At 36.0% G+C, this 14,831-nt stretch overlaps 1 protein-coding gene across 2 annotated transcripts in view; it reads right to left on the bottom strand.

Annotated features, from left to right (window-relative positions):
* Nucleotides 1-14,831, bottom strand: part of LOC102157568 (uncharacterized) — a 1,229,235-nt gene that overhangs the window by 699,387 nt on the left and 515,017 nt on the right. The window lies entirely within an intron of this gene.

Here is a 14,831-nt window from a genome sequence, read left to right on the forward strand (position 1 = left end):
AAGCCTTTATTAATAAGTATGCTATTTACTATTTGTTGTAATTTTAATTTGAGATGGTCATTCTGATACCTGGGATGCCCCAAGAAATGGTAAAAGTATCTACATCACATACCTATATATTTCTAAGTTTTTGAGTAATGAATTACTGCTATTTTACTTAGAAAGAAATATTTTTGTTGGTAGTCTGTTTTTAAATCTTTGACGAACTCTACGTCAAACAGGGTCAAGCCACAAATAATGCCCAGAACAACTTATGATCCAGTAAAGATCAATGACTTGTAATACAGATTTGAAAGGATGCGGATCAATGTAAGTGCTGCAAGATTTTGCTCTTCATTATTTTAAAACGAATGCACATCTTCTGTGGGTAAAACAGCCCAAAGCAGTCTCTTTTAAATCATCTATTCCGAAAGATACAATACCTCAAAACAACAAGCCTTTGACATCTGTGACACAGGAGACATGCAGAAATCATTAAGGGTATCCCGAGGGGCTTCCAACAGTTGCTCCACTTTAGGGTGGGTGTGAGAAGGTTTAAAATTAAATTACTTTAAAATAAAGTTAGAGCACTAAGCGATTTCCTGCTTTTGACTCAGTAGGGTTTCCCGTGAGAAAAGAAAGTAGGCAAAAAGCTCAGACAGACAGACAAACATATTTACCCCTAGGTGGAAGGTACAAATTAAATTAGCCCGTTACAAAGGGGAGATGTTTTCTCCTTCTGTTCAGATGTCATGGTAGTGAGGAAACATAGTCCGGGGCCAAGAAAAATGGCACAAATGCATTCATCTGAGCTACCATTCATCCTGATCCAAGGTCTAAACAGAACACATAAAAGAACAGCACTGTTGAAGGACTTCCTCTCCCTAGTTACCAAGTTGAGACTTGCAAAGGAATATGGGAGCAGGGGGTGGGGTTCTTTCCAGAATGTTTCAATGTTGTTGGAAGTGTCAGAGGATGTTATGGAGTTAAAGACTGAATCTGAAATCACATCAGTATAATTTGATTCCATATTTCATGGAAAGAGCTGTATTTTATGGTACACAGTATGGTGTGTTTAAAGGTACATTGTGAACTTTCTTTCCCTCTGTAGCTGGAAACCAATATAGGCACTTCCAAAGAGTCAAGTATCTATTATAGCGCCTCATTAATATGCATGTTTTTGGCACTCAGTTTGGTTCAGCTGGTATGCTTTCCAGTATCTCATTCTTTATTTATATGAGACTAGGAGGTGTGACCTATGGAGCCAGTTGGCTGTCATGAATTGGAATATTCATTAAGCCTCATGAATTATGCATTAGACTGCTTATAATACTGAGATCCACATTTGATCTAGCCAGAACTCTCAACTGCTTCCCATTCTATGGAGTGATCCACATTTTGGTCAAACTATGTATGTGTTCCATACACTGCAGAAGGAGTAATTGTATATTTGCTACCAAAAATCCTGAGAGATTTTGCAACTCATGTCAAACTAAATGGGTTTCATATTTTTGGCATGTTTGAAGGGCACAGCAGACACGGTTCTCCTCTGGCAAATGAAGTTTGAGTAGTATTCTTCTCTAGGCTGATTACTGTTTCCATCCATTACTGCCCTTGCCTATAAAAGTCACCAATGACTAGTGAGCAGCCTGGATTACAAAAGATATGTAGCTATGCCCTGGTGTTCCACACATAATGGCAAAGCCAACTATAAAGGACATGGAGGGTGCTTCTAAGAATTTAGCTTCTCTTATCTAAAATAAGGAAGTCTCTTCACTGACAATCTTATCATTTTTGCTGCCTTTTTTTTTTTTTAGGGATAGGTATATCCAGGCTATATAAAATCTAACTTGTAGATTTTCCTGATGTTATAAAACTTTATCAGAATTCAGAAACATGTTGTATTTAATAGGTATTAGATATTTTAATTTTTAAAATATATGCTCAATATTAAATGTATGCCTAGTTTAAATATACACTTTGAAATAGAAAGACAAAAAACAGCTGAAAAGCACTGGTAAAGATTAATATAATTTCTTGCCCATATTGGGAAGCTCAATTGCTAAAGGCTTTTTAGATTCTTAGAACAAGTTATTCAAATTAAAATTTCACCCCCAAAATCTATTCTTAAGTAAAAAATAGGTTTTATGTAGCATCAATCTCAAACCTTTGATCACCATTCCCTTAAAAATGTTTCTACCCTTTCTTTCTTATGTGTAAACCTGCCTTGGAAGGAGCTTCTATCCAGGGAAGTAAGTATTAACAGTTAAACTCTAAAACGTAATTTGAATTTAGTCCATTCTGTTTGATATATTCTGGAAGCCTAGACTAAAGAATCTATAGCCGGCTCTACAAAAGGTCATGGGTGAGTCCTGGGTAAAATAGCATTGTTTACAGATTTTTTAGTGAAGAGATTAGCTGTCATTTATTTTCACATACCTAACTGAGGAGCTTTAGTGGTTCCCAGCAAGACTGTGTTCTCTTCTCTTTCTTAGCCTGTCACATCCTTGTCAGTTTCAATAAAATTACTTACCTGAATTATGCAAATGAGGTTTTGTTATGTCCAGCTCCCATCATTGTTCATCTCCACTACAGCTGAAAATTCTAGCAGACCCCTTGCTTACACTGTCTGATTCCAGGACTCCTTGGGTCAAGACCTTTCAACCTCAGAGCTTGACTTATGCCACAATCATTTGACAAATCGCCCAGACCCTCACAAAAGGCGGTTGAGCTCCAGAGTGGCTGTTCTCTCTATACACCACTGTTTCTCTGTTTTGACATTTCCTTCTCACTTTTCCTCTCAGTAATTAGACAAAGGGAGAAAAAGACATTTGTGTTTAAAGAATGCTTTCATTTAGGACTGTGATAAATGGCTCCCCTTTCCAAGAAGCTGCAATCCCACTGCAGGACAGAAGGTTCCTTCACAAGGGGGCCTGGACAGCGGAGGCCGCCCACCAAAGCCTTCCCGGACGTCAGCTTTGCCTCTAAAAAGCCTGCAGAGAGTGTCCACTGATTTTTTATCTGTATTTTCAGTAAAACTGGAAAAGGAAAAATGTAGCATGATCTTCTCATATTAAAATGAATGTGGTTGTAAATACAAGTTACACCGAATCTATAATTTATGTGTTTCTGGGAACATTTGATATTATAAAACAAATTTGGAACAAAAAAGGCACTGTGATTTTCTTAAGCCGTCTTGGTACCATTAAAAAGTCTCTGTTCAAGTACTAAATTCCAGATTATAATATATCCCACTCCCCAGTATGTTTCATATATCATCTTGAAAAAGAATGAATTAAAAGAACTATCAGAGATCTGACATTTTAGTGGCCCATGACAAATTTGAAATATTTGTGGGAAAGTTTGATCATGTTCTTTTGAAAATAAAATACAACTCATCATGTTGCAAAAGAGAAAACTGGCATTGTGATAAAAAATATTTTTTAATCGAGAGTAACTTATGTCAACTATGTTTTTATAAGCTTCATTCAGAGTAATGAGTTAATGTTTATTGTTCCATTCAGGAGGGAAGATTGCCAAACATGCAAAATAACTGAAACTGTCTGTGACTCAGTGTTTCAGAGTTTCCATGAAGAATGAGCATGATCCTGTTCTTGCTATGGTTAACCTGTCACCTTTGTTCATGGTAATGCATTCATTAGAAAATCACCAAATGCCATTCCCAGAGGGGGCAAATCACTGCTATGGTCTGATATCATACTTGGATTAATAAACTGAAAAATCTACCTTTGAAGTTTAAGGTATGAGGGATAACTTTATTCACAAATTAATGGGGGAAAAAAGAAAATTTGGGATTTTTTACAAAGTACTCATTAGATGTTGACCTATGGAATTTATCTGATTAATGAAGCATCACTTTTAGACTCATTTATGTTAATCCTATGAAATTATGACACTTTAAATATTTGTAAGAAAGCATTGCTTTAAGATTAATTTAGGAATTAACAGCCAGCTTTACAAATAGCTCCTACTAATAGATTTTCAATAATATTTCTTTTAAGAAAATGAAATCTGTTGCATGATTTCAAAAGGCCAATGTCAATTTGTGTAAGCAAACTATTTGTGGTTGCTTCCTCTTTCTTACATTTAACTGAGGGAGCTAAAACAATATGTGAATAAACATGCCAGAGCTTCTATCTCCAAAACCGAAACAAAGCCAAAGGAGGAATCAGTTTCATTTGGGTTTTTATTGAAATCTTTGTGATGGAACGGGGTCTTTAGATGTTTCCCATGTAAAAGGCACTAGACCAGGCAGCCTGATATGCTTGAAATAGTGTACCCTCAGGCCTAAAGGCCAGGACACATTCCACTTCAGAAATCTTTTCTAGCATGTGGGAATGCATTTAGTGAGAAAAGGAAACCATGGGAACTCTTTTGGTAAACCTTTAACTAATACAGTATATATTTAGTTTATGGTTTCCATTTATTCTGTGAATAGAACAGAGCAGAGGTGAACCTGCCAATGCATAATTGAAAATGAGTATCCATAAAACCTTTCAGACCCAATGTTTCAGGAGCAATATAGCTTAATGTGAAAAGGAGTTCATCACCTTTGACAAATATGAAGTAATGTTATACATATAAGTTCTCATTATAGTACCAAAAAAATCTAGAACTTTAAGTATAAACGTATCCCTAACTGAAAGTGCATTGTGTTAGTATATGAAGATCTCTAAAGATTTCTGGGACTTCTCTTTTGACTTGATTTTGTGTGCTCCAATATCAGTACACTCATGTTTTTAAAGTTTGGTCTGTTTATTTGTAGTGACCTATTACATGCTTCCATTTGATTTTTCACAACAAAATACATGTTTATTTTTAACGCAGAAATGTCTGCTTTTTCTGGTTGATCATATTCAACCAAATGATGATTTTCTCTCTTAATTTCAAACAATGAAAATCTGGTTTAATTCTTTACTTAGTATAATCTCCTTCAAAAAGGATCCTGATTATTCAGAAATGTCCCAATCTAAATTTATATGCTCACTAACATGCCATTTCCTTAAAAACAGGGATAATATCCTATTTCTTAAGTATGTCATAAACACTTAGTAAATGCTTGTCGAAAGATGAATTTTTATTGAACAACTGTTATGTGCTATTCATTTCTGCTCCTAGGAAGCTCACAATCTAAAAATAAAAATGAAAATAATATATAAAATAACCATAAGATAAAGAAGAAAGCTGAAATGCTATATGGGCCATGTCATAGGGCTTCAAAGGAGCTGAAAGGACTACTTACAATGATGGCTATTAGAGCATTTGGCAGATAGGAAGTATATCTATCATTGACTAGGAAGAAATGTACTTATTAAAATGATTCATTAATCAGAAGAAGTAAATTTCTAGTCTTTATAGATTAGATGCTCTTCTATAGTTTGAGTTAAATTTTTCATGATTCTCAACTATTTGTGTAGTTCCACATATGACAGGATTTTTACAGAAGTTGGAAATTTCCTTACCTATTTTCAAAAATTTTATTTCTCATTAATCAGTCACGAAGTGATTAAAGAATGTGCTTAATCCATAGTTATGTGTCCTTCATATTTTTTCTTATCCTTTCAACCAGATCTTTCTACTCAGTAATTAGCTGTATAACAGAACCCCCCAAAAATAATTCTTGCTGGAGTTATTATAGCTGAGAAGAACATGACCTCTTTATGGAAGTTATATAGTCTGAAACAAGATTGCATTTGATTTTGAAACTTAACTATGATAATGATTTCTAATTTCTGTTCTAGAGTAGAAATTTATACAATCGGATTTATCAAAATGGCAGCAACTTCTTTTTTAGCTATTCTTCTTCCTATAATAGGTTTTAGAATACTTATGAAATACTTAGTGTACTTTTGAACTATATAGAAAAAAAATGACTGCCATTTTCCTATCATTCTCCAAATAAAACCTGCTCCTCCTTCTGCATTTTTCATTTCAGTGCATGGCGCTATTTTACACATTTGTTTCTTATTTCACCTCTTTCTCACAGCCTTAATCCAGAGCCTCCTAAATTCTCTCCTCCACAAAACATTAGACCCTTAACCTGTCTTTCTGCCTTCTGCCTCAGAAGTTCTATGTCATCTTCCTTCTATAGATAGAGCAGTATATATAATGCAAATCTAAACACACTGCGGCTCAGTCCTTCAATAGCTCCCACAGAGACTTCAGGATAAAATCAAAAGCTTAGCAGAGCCCACCACTCCTCCATACATAGAACTCATTTTCATACCTTACTTAGAGATTTGCATTCTGCTTCATTGATCCTTCATGCTTTCACATGGTATTCTCATGGCTGGAATGTTCCTGTTACACTCCTCAGTCTCCACTCTACTTACCTGGCGCTATTCTTAAGTCCATCAGTTTCTCCCAGAATCCTTCCTTGACCTGGTGTCTGCTATATATACCTTTCTGCACTCTCATCATCACGCCTATTAATTTGTCTGTATTTGTTTGTTTATACTGCTAGGTCTTGAGCTTTTCCAGTGTAGAAAATTTATTCCAGGTTGTTTCTCTTAATTGCCTAGAATTTATTTATCTTTTGATTAATATTACCAAATGAAGAAACTTCCAAAACAAAAGAATGGAGACATATACCATCTGATGACTGAATATCCTGTCCCCAGTAAGAGCAAGGAAAAAAAAGTTACAGCAGTAGAGATAATAATGATGATATAAATTCAGCATGTCTCACTGAGCCTATGTATTACATCTAGAAAAAAATTAATATTAATGGATACAGACTTTCAGTATCAGCCAATATATAAAGAGTTTAGAAATTATCACCCGATCACACATCAAGAAAAAGGTGGCCAATCTGAAAATCAGTGGGTCTTCTTGGACTTTGAAGAGAACTAAGGTTGCAAGGTAAACCACCACCCTGAAACCTGGAGAAGAGGTGCACAGCAACACAACCAAGATTTGCTTCTGAGGAGCGGAAGCTCCTGAGCCATAAACTGGTAGAAACACTTGGAAGTCAATTTTTGTAAATTGAATTTGGATTGCATGATAATAACAAACTCCTGGGAACCACGATCTCAGAGAAGTCCTCACACTTTCATGGACTTTACTTCCAGGAACCCTACCAGGTTCTTAACAGTGATGATGTATAAAAGATACCCTTCTTGCTCTGAAAGGGGAAAGGAAAGAGCAATCAATCATCGTGAAATATTCCCAGAGTCTTCTCCACAACAAAGGCCTAAACTCCAGGGAGGAAGTCTTTGCCAAAGCCTTATCCTAATCGAGGTCAGTGTAATTATTCTTCTCCAGTTCCCTATAGCCTCTCTCTTCTACCTACGGAGAAAAAAACGTATTCAACAGGAGTCAAAGCCACAAGGAAATAGGTTGGAAGTTTTGCACGCAGAAAAGAGAATAGAGGAGAGGTAGGGGAGTTAGACTTTTGAAAGTCACAGCCACAAGACACTGACCCACTAAAACATGAAGATTTAATTGGAAGACAATAGAATGCTTTCCTTTCCCTATATCTTACTACCATTTCACAAGGACTCTGTATAAATAAAAGTGGATTCCAGCTGGAAGAGTTACAAGACACAGACATCCTCTGGGGAGGAGTATGAGAATCCGAAGGTCAAGGAGGAAGAAAAAATCCGGGCAATAGAGGAATTTAAGCCCTCTGGTACATAGAGCTACAGCACATATTACTCACAGTCAATTCCCAGTCAGATGGGCCATCAGTCTGAAGGCCTATTTACCTCAGTTGCTCTTAGCCAATGCAATATGTATGACTTTCAATAAAATACCAAGGCATAAGGAAGAAAAAACAGTCTTGAGAGAGAAAGCAATCATCAGAAATGACACAGATGTTGGAATTATCAAAAAATGTAAAACAATTATGATTAATATGTTAGGATCTTTAATATGAAAAATAAAAAGCATTCAAGAACAGATGGTTTATGTAAGTAGAGAGGTGAACACTCTAAGGATGAATCCAAAAGACATGCTAGAACTAAAAACATAGTAAAAGGAGTTCCTGTCATGGAACAGCAGAAACGAACCTGACTAGGAATCATGAGGTTGAGGGTTTGATCCTGGCCTCACTCAGAGGGTCAAGGATCCAGTGTTGCCATGAGCTGTGGTGTAGGCCGCAGACTCTGCTCGGATCCAGTGTTGCTGTGGCTGTGGCATAGGCCAGCGGCTACAGTTCTGATTCAGCCCCTAGCCTGGGAACCTCCATATGCCTCCGGTGCAACCCTGAAAAGACCAAAAAAAAAAAAAAAAAAAAAAAAAAAAAAATGTAGTAACAGAAATGAAGCATGTCTTCAATGGCCCCATTAGCAGATGAGCAGTGCCAAGTAAAAAATCAGTCAACTTGAGGACAGGTCAACAGAAACTTCCCAAAATGAAATGCAAAGAGAAAAATAAATAAAAACCAACAGAATATCCAAGATCTGTGGGAAATTTTCAAAAAGTGTAACAAATGCCTAATTGGAGTATTTCTGCAGAAGGAAAAACAAAGCAGGAGAAATATTTAAAGTAAAACTGTCAAGATTAATAATAGACCTTAAACCATGGATTAAAACAAAACAAAGACCTATCTAAGCATTTCATATTTAAACTGCAAGAAGTGGAAGACAAAGAGAAAAACTTTTAAGAAACCAGAAGAAAAGACATCTTACCAGAGAGGAATGAGTATAAGAATTATCGTTGACTGCCCACCAGAATTCAACAATGGAAGCAAGAAGAGAGTGGACTGAAATATTTAAAAAAACGGCAGATTAGAATAAAGAGCTCAGAAATAGACCTGCACAGATATGGTCAACTGATTTTGGACAAGAGTGCAATTTAATGGAGAAAAGAGTCTTTTCAACAAATGATGGAGTTCCCGTCATGGCTCAGTGGTTAACGAATCTGACTAGGAATCATGAGGTTACAGGTTCGATCCCTGGCCTTACTCAGTGGGTTAAGGATCTGGCGTTGCCATGAGCTGTGGTGTAGGTTGCAGACGCAGCTCGGATCCCCAGTTGCTGTGGCTCTGGCATAGGCTGGTGGCTACAGCTCCGATTCGACCCCTAGCCTGGGAACCTCCATATGCTGTGGGAGCAACCCAAGAAATGGCAAAAAGCCAAAAACCCAAAAAAAAAAAAAAAAAAAAAAAAGTGGTACTGGAACAATAGGCATCCACATAAACTATAAAACCTGGATGCAGACATAACAACTTTCACAAAAATTGTCTCAAGGTAGATCATTACACCTAAATGCAAAATTCAAGGTAGTGAAACTTCTGGAAAGAAACACAGGAGAAAATCCAAGTGACATAGGATTTAGATGTGTTTTTTGTTACAGCACTGAAAGCACAAGTAAGGAAAGGAGATTTGAGTTATATTTTATTAAACTGGTCTTTGAAGGATAGTATTGGGATTATGAGAGAACAGGTCATATATTGGAGAAATATTTACAAAACACATATTTAATAGGGGGGATTATACCAGAATAAACACTTAGGGCTCAACACAGGAGAAAAAGCAAGTCAAAAGAAATGAGGAAAATATCCAAACAGACGCATTACTAGAGATTACCTATGATAGCAGATGAGGCTATGATAGGACAACCCACATAATTGTCATTAGGAGAATACAAATCACACTCCTGGATGGATTCCTAGAGCAGAAGAACAGAATGATAGGTAAAAACCAAGGGAGTCTAGAAAAAGCATGTACTTTAGTTAATGTATTAATATTGGTTCATTATTGCGACAAATATACCATACAAATATAAGATTTAATAATAGAGGAAATTCTGTCTGGGTTATATAGGAAAAAACTCTCTATACTAGCTTTGAGAATTTTCCATAAATCTGAAACACTCTAAAACAAAAATTATATTAAAAATATGTATAGAAATTGATACATGTCTTTCTAAGGTCAGATGTATACATGGATAAAGGGAATTTCAAAGTCATTTTCAACTCTGTATATACCTTATTTTTAAACACAGTCATTTTTAACATACACTATAATTCATGATTCAGTTAGCAAGTGCTTCAAACCCTTTCAACAATTCTTAGCATACAACTTGACCTTTAAATTTTTCATACATTTTTCCATAAGAAAAAAAAGTTTCCTTGTAATGAGCTTGATCTTCTGCTGTACTGCCTATGACTGTGACTAACAAGGGCTGACAGGGAAGCATTCTCTGCCCCGCCTCCTTCCTCTTCACTCCCACTGGCCATGCTGGTGAGGCTCCAGGGTGAAGTGGTATATGTCAGCACCCCCAGTGAGCATGACTGATATAACCTGGGATGAGAGAGCAAATAACCATTGGCATAGAACACTGGCAACTATCTCATGTTCTTGAGAAAACAAGTCTCCAGTTGCCAGCATGGACAACTACTGACTTGGGGTTTTCAGCAAGGGAACTCCAGAACAATTTCAAGTGGAATAAGCTATCGCTTAACATACATACTCCTCAGCTTTTCCATTTGCTAAGTGATCAGACATGAAATGGCCCCTGACTTTATCTCCTCATGAGAACAAACCCTGAGGTAAGGCTCAAGTAAGATGTTCATCACAGACTTTGCTCCACAAGGTCAGTGTGATCCAGGTGCTAAATTACTCCCATGAGATGCAGGTGCTGAACTATTCTCAGAGTCACAGGCTCCTGGAGTGAAATGTTCTTAGCCATATTCATTCCCTCCATTCTCCCTCTCAGCAGGGACAAAGCGAGGTCAAAATAGGCCCCCAGAGGGTAAGAATGAGAAAGAGATGTATGCAGTCTTTCCTTGGCAGACGAATATTCATGTTTACGAGTTGGAAGCCTCTGGCTCCCTCCCTTGAATCAGGGCCTGCTGCAGTTCAGGCTGCTGCAGGATGTATTTGTCTTTCCCTGCCCATTATTATTTTATTGTTATTACTCTCATTCCTTCCTAACTGTGAGCCAATGAGCAGAATTATTTTTATTTACTCTGATTTTTGGATGTTTGAATATATTACTTCAATATAGTTTATAATCCCTATAATAGCACATAATGGTTATACTTTAGACATTTAAAAGCAATTGGGCACATTCAATATGCTTGTGACATATAAGTTTATAATGCCCTATCTCTTTCTGTATTAAATGTTTCATGTTAATAAATTCTAGCCTATTTTGTATGTTTCATATTTGAGTGTATAAACTCATAAAAATAATAATAACTGGCATGAATTTTTCTGGTAAACTTGCAGTGTGAAAATATAATGGAACTACTGATATCAGAAGTAAAGCTCTATAATTGAGGAAATCAAAATGAACATAAAGATATTCTAAAATTCAAATTAAATAGGATTCTGACCAGATCCAGAAATAACATCTTAGATGCATTTGAATAACACTTTTTCTAATGTCAAAAAAGCAATGTACTCTATATTATGGCTGAGAATGATCTGCATACAGATGAATCACCCTCTGTCTGACCCAGACTCCTCACAAAGAGCAATTTTCATTATAAACTAATTTTTATGTCATAGGTTCAACATCATCTATGTCACTAATACAACATGCTTTCAAAAATGGAGGGCTCTGCCATACAGAAGTTCTTCAGCCTCTCTTTTCGGCAATTCTAAGGAGAAGGATTAATAACTAAACATGGTAGAGCATGATGACATGACATCATCCTCAGAGGTGATCCAAGACCCAGGGCCAGACCAGAACTCACACCCCTGACACATGTGATTGTTGAAAGTCACAGCTATTGCTATTGTCCCATCAGACACGTGAAAGGTGACGGAGAGGATGTATGCTGGTGGCCAGAGGGAGGGGCTCATCATTCTTGGAAGCCATTTGAGTAGGCAAGACTTCACTTTATTTTTCCAGAAGAAAAGCATGGCATTGTATACACATAAGAAAAGTAGAGTGTGAAACTAAGGGAGAAGGCACTTAAATAAACTGGCCCACAGGGTTTCAGGAATTTAATAAGCATTATTTCAGTAGCTTTAGATTTAATCTCATGCCTATACAAGCTAATGTTTTGTGTGCTGAAATATTTAGCAGCTTTTCTCTCTGGTCTCTCATTATATATATTCATGCCATAATGCCATTTCTTTTCTAGGTCGACTCATAAACAAAAAACTATTTTCTATCAGTTCCCCCTGTTGATATTGGCCAACTTTGGTCTAATAGTAAAACTGTATGTCTGAATCAGAATTGTTTTTTTCTTCTGAGGCAACTATACTCATTTCTTTCTGTTTTCACTTCCATGGAAGGTACACAGCACCATGTCCAAGGAAAATACTATTAGGTATTATATCAATTACCTGTAATAAAACAGTGGTTCAAACAGTGGTCAACTTGCAATAGCTGCTCAAAAATGACTGTTCTGTTAGATAAGAGAAATTAAATTTTTAATGACTTGATGCAATTCAGCTGGACTTTAAAAAAACGACCATAGCTAAGCTCTCCTTGAACAGCATCCAAACCAGAGTTTTACCATTATTGAACCTTAATAGCAGTTCTCCAGTGTATTATCAAATGATGTTCATGGGAATTCATTTTTACTATGTCTTTTTCTATTGAAAAATCAGACTAAATTACATTGATACTGGAATATTTGGGGTCAAAGAATATATATAAGGAAAAGCTGGGAAAGTAAGAGAATCATTTCTGGATATTTCTTTATTACTCAATGAATTTTATTACATTTATAGTTGTGCAATGATCATCAAAACCAAATTTTATAGCATTTCCATCCCAAACCCCCAGTGCATCCCCCCACCCCCCAACCTGTCTCATTCAGAAACCATAACTTTTTCAAAGTCTGTGAGTCAGTATCTGTTCTGCAAAGAAGTACATTGTGTCCTTTTTTTAGATTCCACATGTGAGTGATAGCATTTGATGTTGGTGTCTCATTGTCTGACTGACTTCACTTAGCACAATAATTTCTAGGTCCATCTATGTTGCCACAAATGCCATTATTTCTTTCCTTTTGATGGCTGAGTAATATTCCATTGTGCATATGGACCACATCTTCTTTATCCACTCCTCTGTCGATGGACATTTAGGTTGCTTCCATGTCTTTGCTGTTGTATATATTGCTGAAATGAACATTGGAGTACATGTGTCTTTTCAAGTCATGGTTTTCTCTGGATAGATGTCCAGGAGTGGGATTGATGGATCAAATGGTAATTCTATTTTTAGCTTTCTGAGGAATCTCCATACTGTTTTCCACAGTGGTTGCACCAATTTACATTCCCACAACAGTGTAATAGGGTTCCCTTTTCTCACACCCTCTCCAGCATTTATTGTTTGTAGACTTTTTGATGATGGCCATTCTGGCCGATGTAAAGTGGTACCTCATAGTAGTTTTGATTTGCATTTCTCTAATAATGAGTGATGTTGAACATCTTTTCATGTGTTTTTTGGCCATCTGTATGTGTTCTTTAGAGAACTGTCTGTTTAGATCTTGTGATTTTTTTTATGGGGTTGTTTGTTTTTTTGGTATTGAGCTGCAGAAGTTATTTATAAATTTTGGAGATTGATCCCTTGTCAGTCACTTCATTTGCAAATATTTTCTCCCTTTATGTGAGTTGTCTTTTTGTTTTGTTTAGGGTTTCCTTTGCTGTGCAGAAGCTTTTAAGTTTAATTAAGTCTTATTTGTTTATTTTTGTTCTTATTGTCATACTCTAGGAGGTGGATCTGAGATGTTTCTGTGGTTTATGTCAGTTTGGCCTATGTTTTCCTATGAGTTTTATAGTATCTGGTCTTATATCTAGGTCTTTAATCCATTTTGAGTTTATTTTTGTGTATGGTATTAGGGAGTGTTCTAATTTCATTCTTTTACATGTGGCTGTCCACTTTTCCCAGCACCACTTATTGAAGGGGCTGTCTTAGCTTTCAACTTGTTGCTTTGGATAATACCAATTAACCAATCAATAATATTGTATTTTACCCTTTGAAATTATGTTGCGAAGAAGTATATAATTAATTCAACATATCTTTGCCTCAGGAAAACTGAAGTGATAAAAATGAAGGACCTTTATAAACACACAGAAATAAAGTACTTTTATAAATACTTAGAAAAAATTCTTCCTTTTTTAAACAATAGCTATTTTCTTAATTAATAGAGGCAGCAGTAGTTTCCTATTTAATAAAATTTGACAGAGTGTACACATATTTTAAAAACTTTAAATTTTAAGTAATATTTTGAGTACACTATCATTTAGAGATGTACAGTTAAAAATCCTCCACAAAGCATAAATGGAGATGTTTGAAAATCACTAAAATACAAATCAACAATATTTATATCATATAAATCATTTACATCATATATATTTATATATGGCTGAAATGGGAGAAATAAATATAATAAATGCTTTCAAAGTACTGATTTGAAAATTGAATTTGCAAATACCACAGTAGAGGGACACAGGCCTCTAAAGTTTTTTTCTAACTCCATTTGACTCACTATGTGATCTGGGCAAATCACTTCATTTCTCTAGACCTCAGTTTCTTATTAATGCAGAATTGATTTTAAAAATTTGTATTTCTGGTGTTCCCTTTGTTGCACAGCAGAAACGGATCCAACTAGGAACTATGGGGTTGCAGGTTCAATCCCTGGCCTCAATCAGTGGCTTAAGGATCTGGCATTGCCATGAGCTGTGGTGTAGGTTGCAGACTTGGCTCAGATCCTGCATTGATGTGTCTGTGGTATAGGTCAGCAGCTGTAGTTCTGATTTGACCCCTAGCCTGTGAACCTCCATATGCCACGGGTGTGGTCCAAAAAAACAAAACGACAACAACAACAAAAAAAAAACACTTGTATTTCTTTTTGTCCATCTGCATTTTTAGAAATTATGCATTCATTTCCATTACTATAACGACCATCATTGAATTAGCTGATATTT

The sequence above is a fragment of the Sus scrofa genome, chromosome 2, assembly GCF_054392235.1.
Source record: "Sus scrofa isolate SSC_HxYL_T2T_F1_AM1 chromosome 2, Sscrofa_HxYL_maternal_Yorkshire_Landrace_v2.0, whole genome shotgun sequence".
NCBI classification, from domain to species: Eukaryota; Metazoa; Chordata; class Mammalia; order Artiodactyla; family Suidae; genus Sus; species Sus scrofa.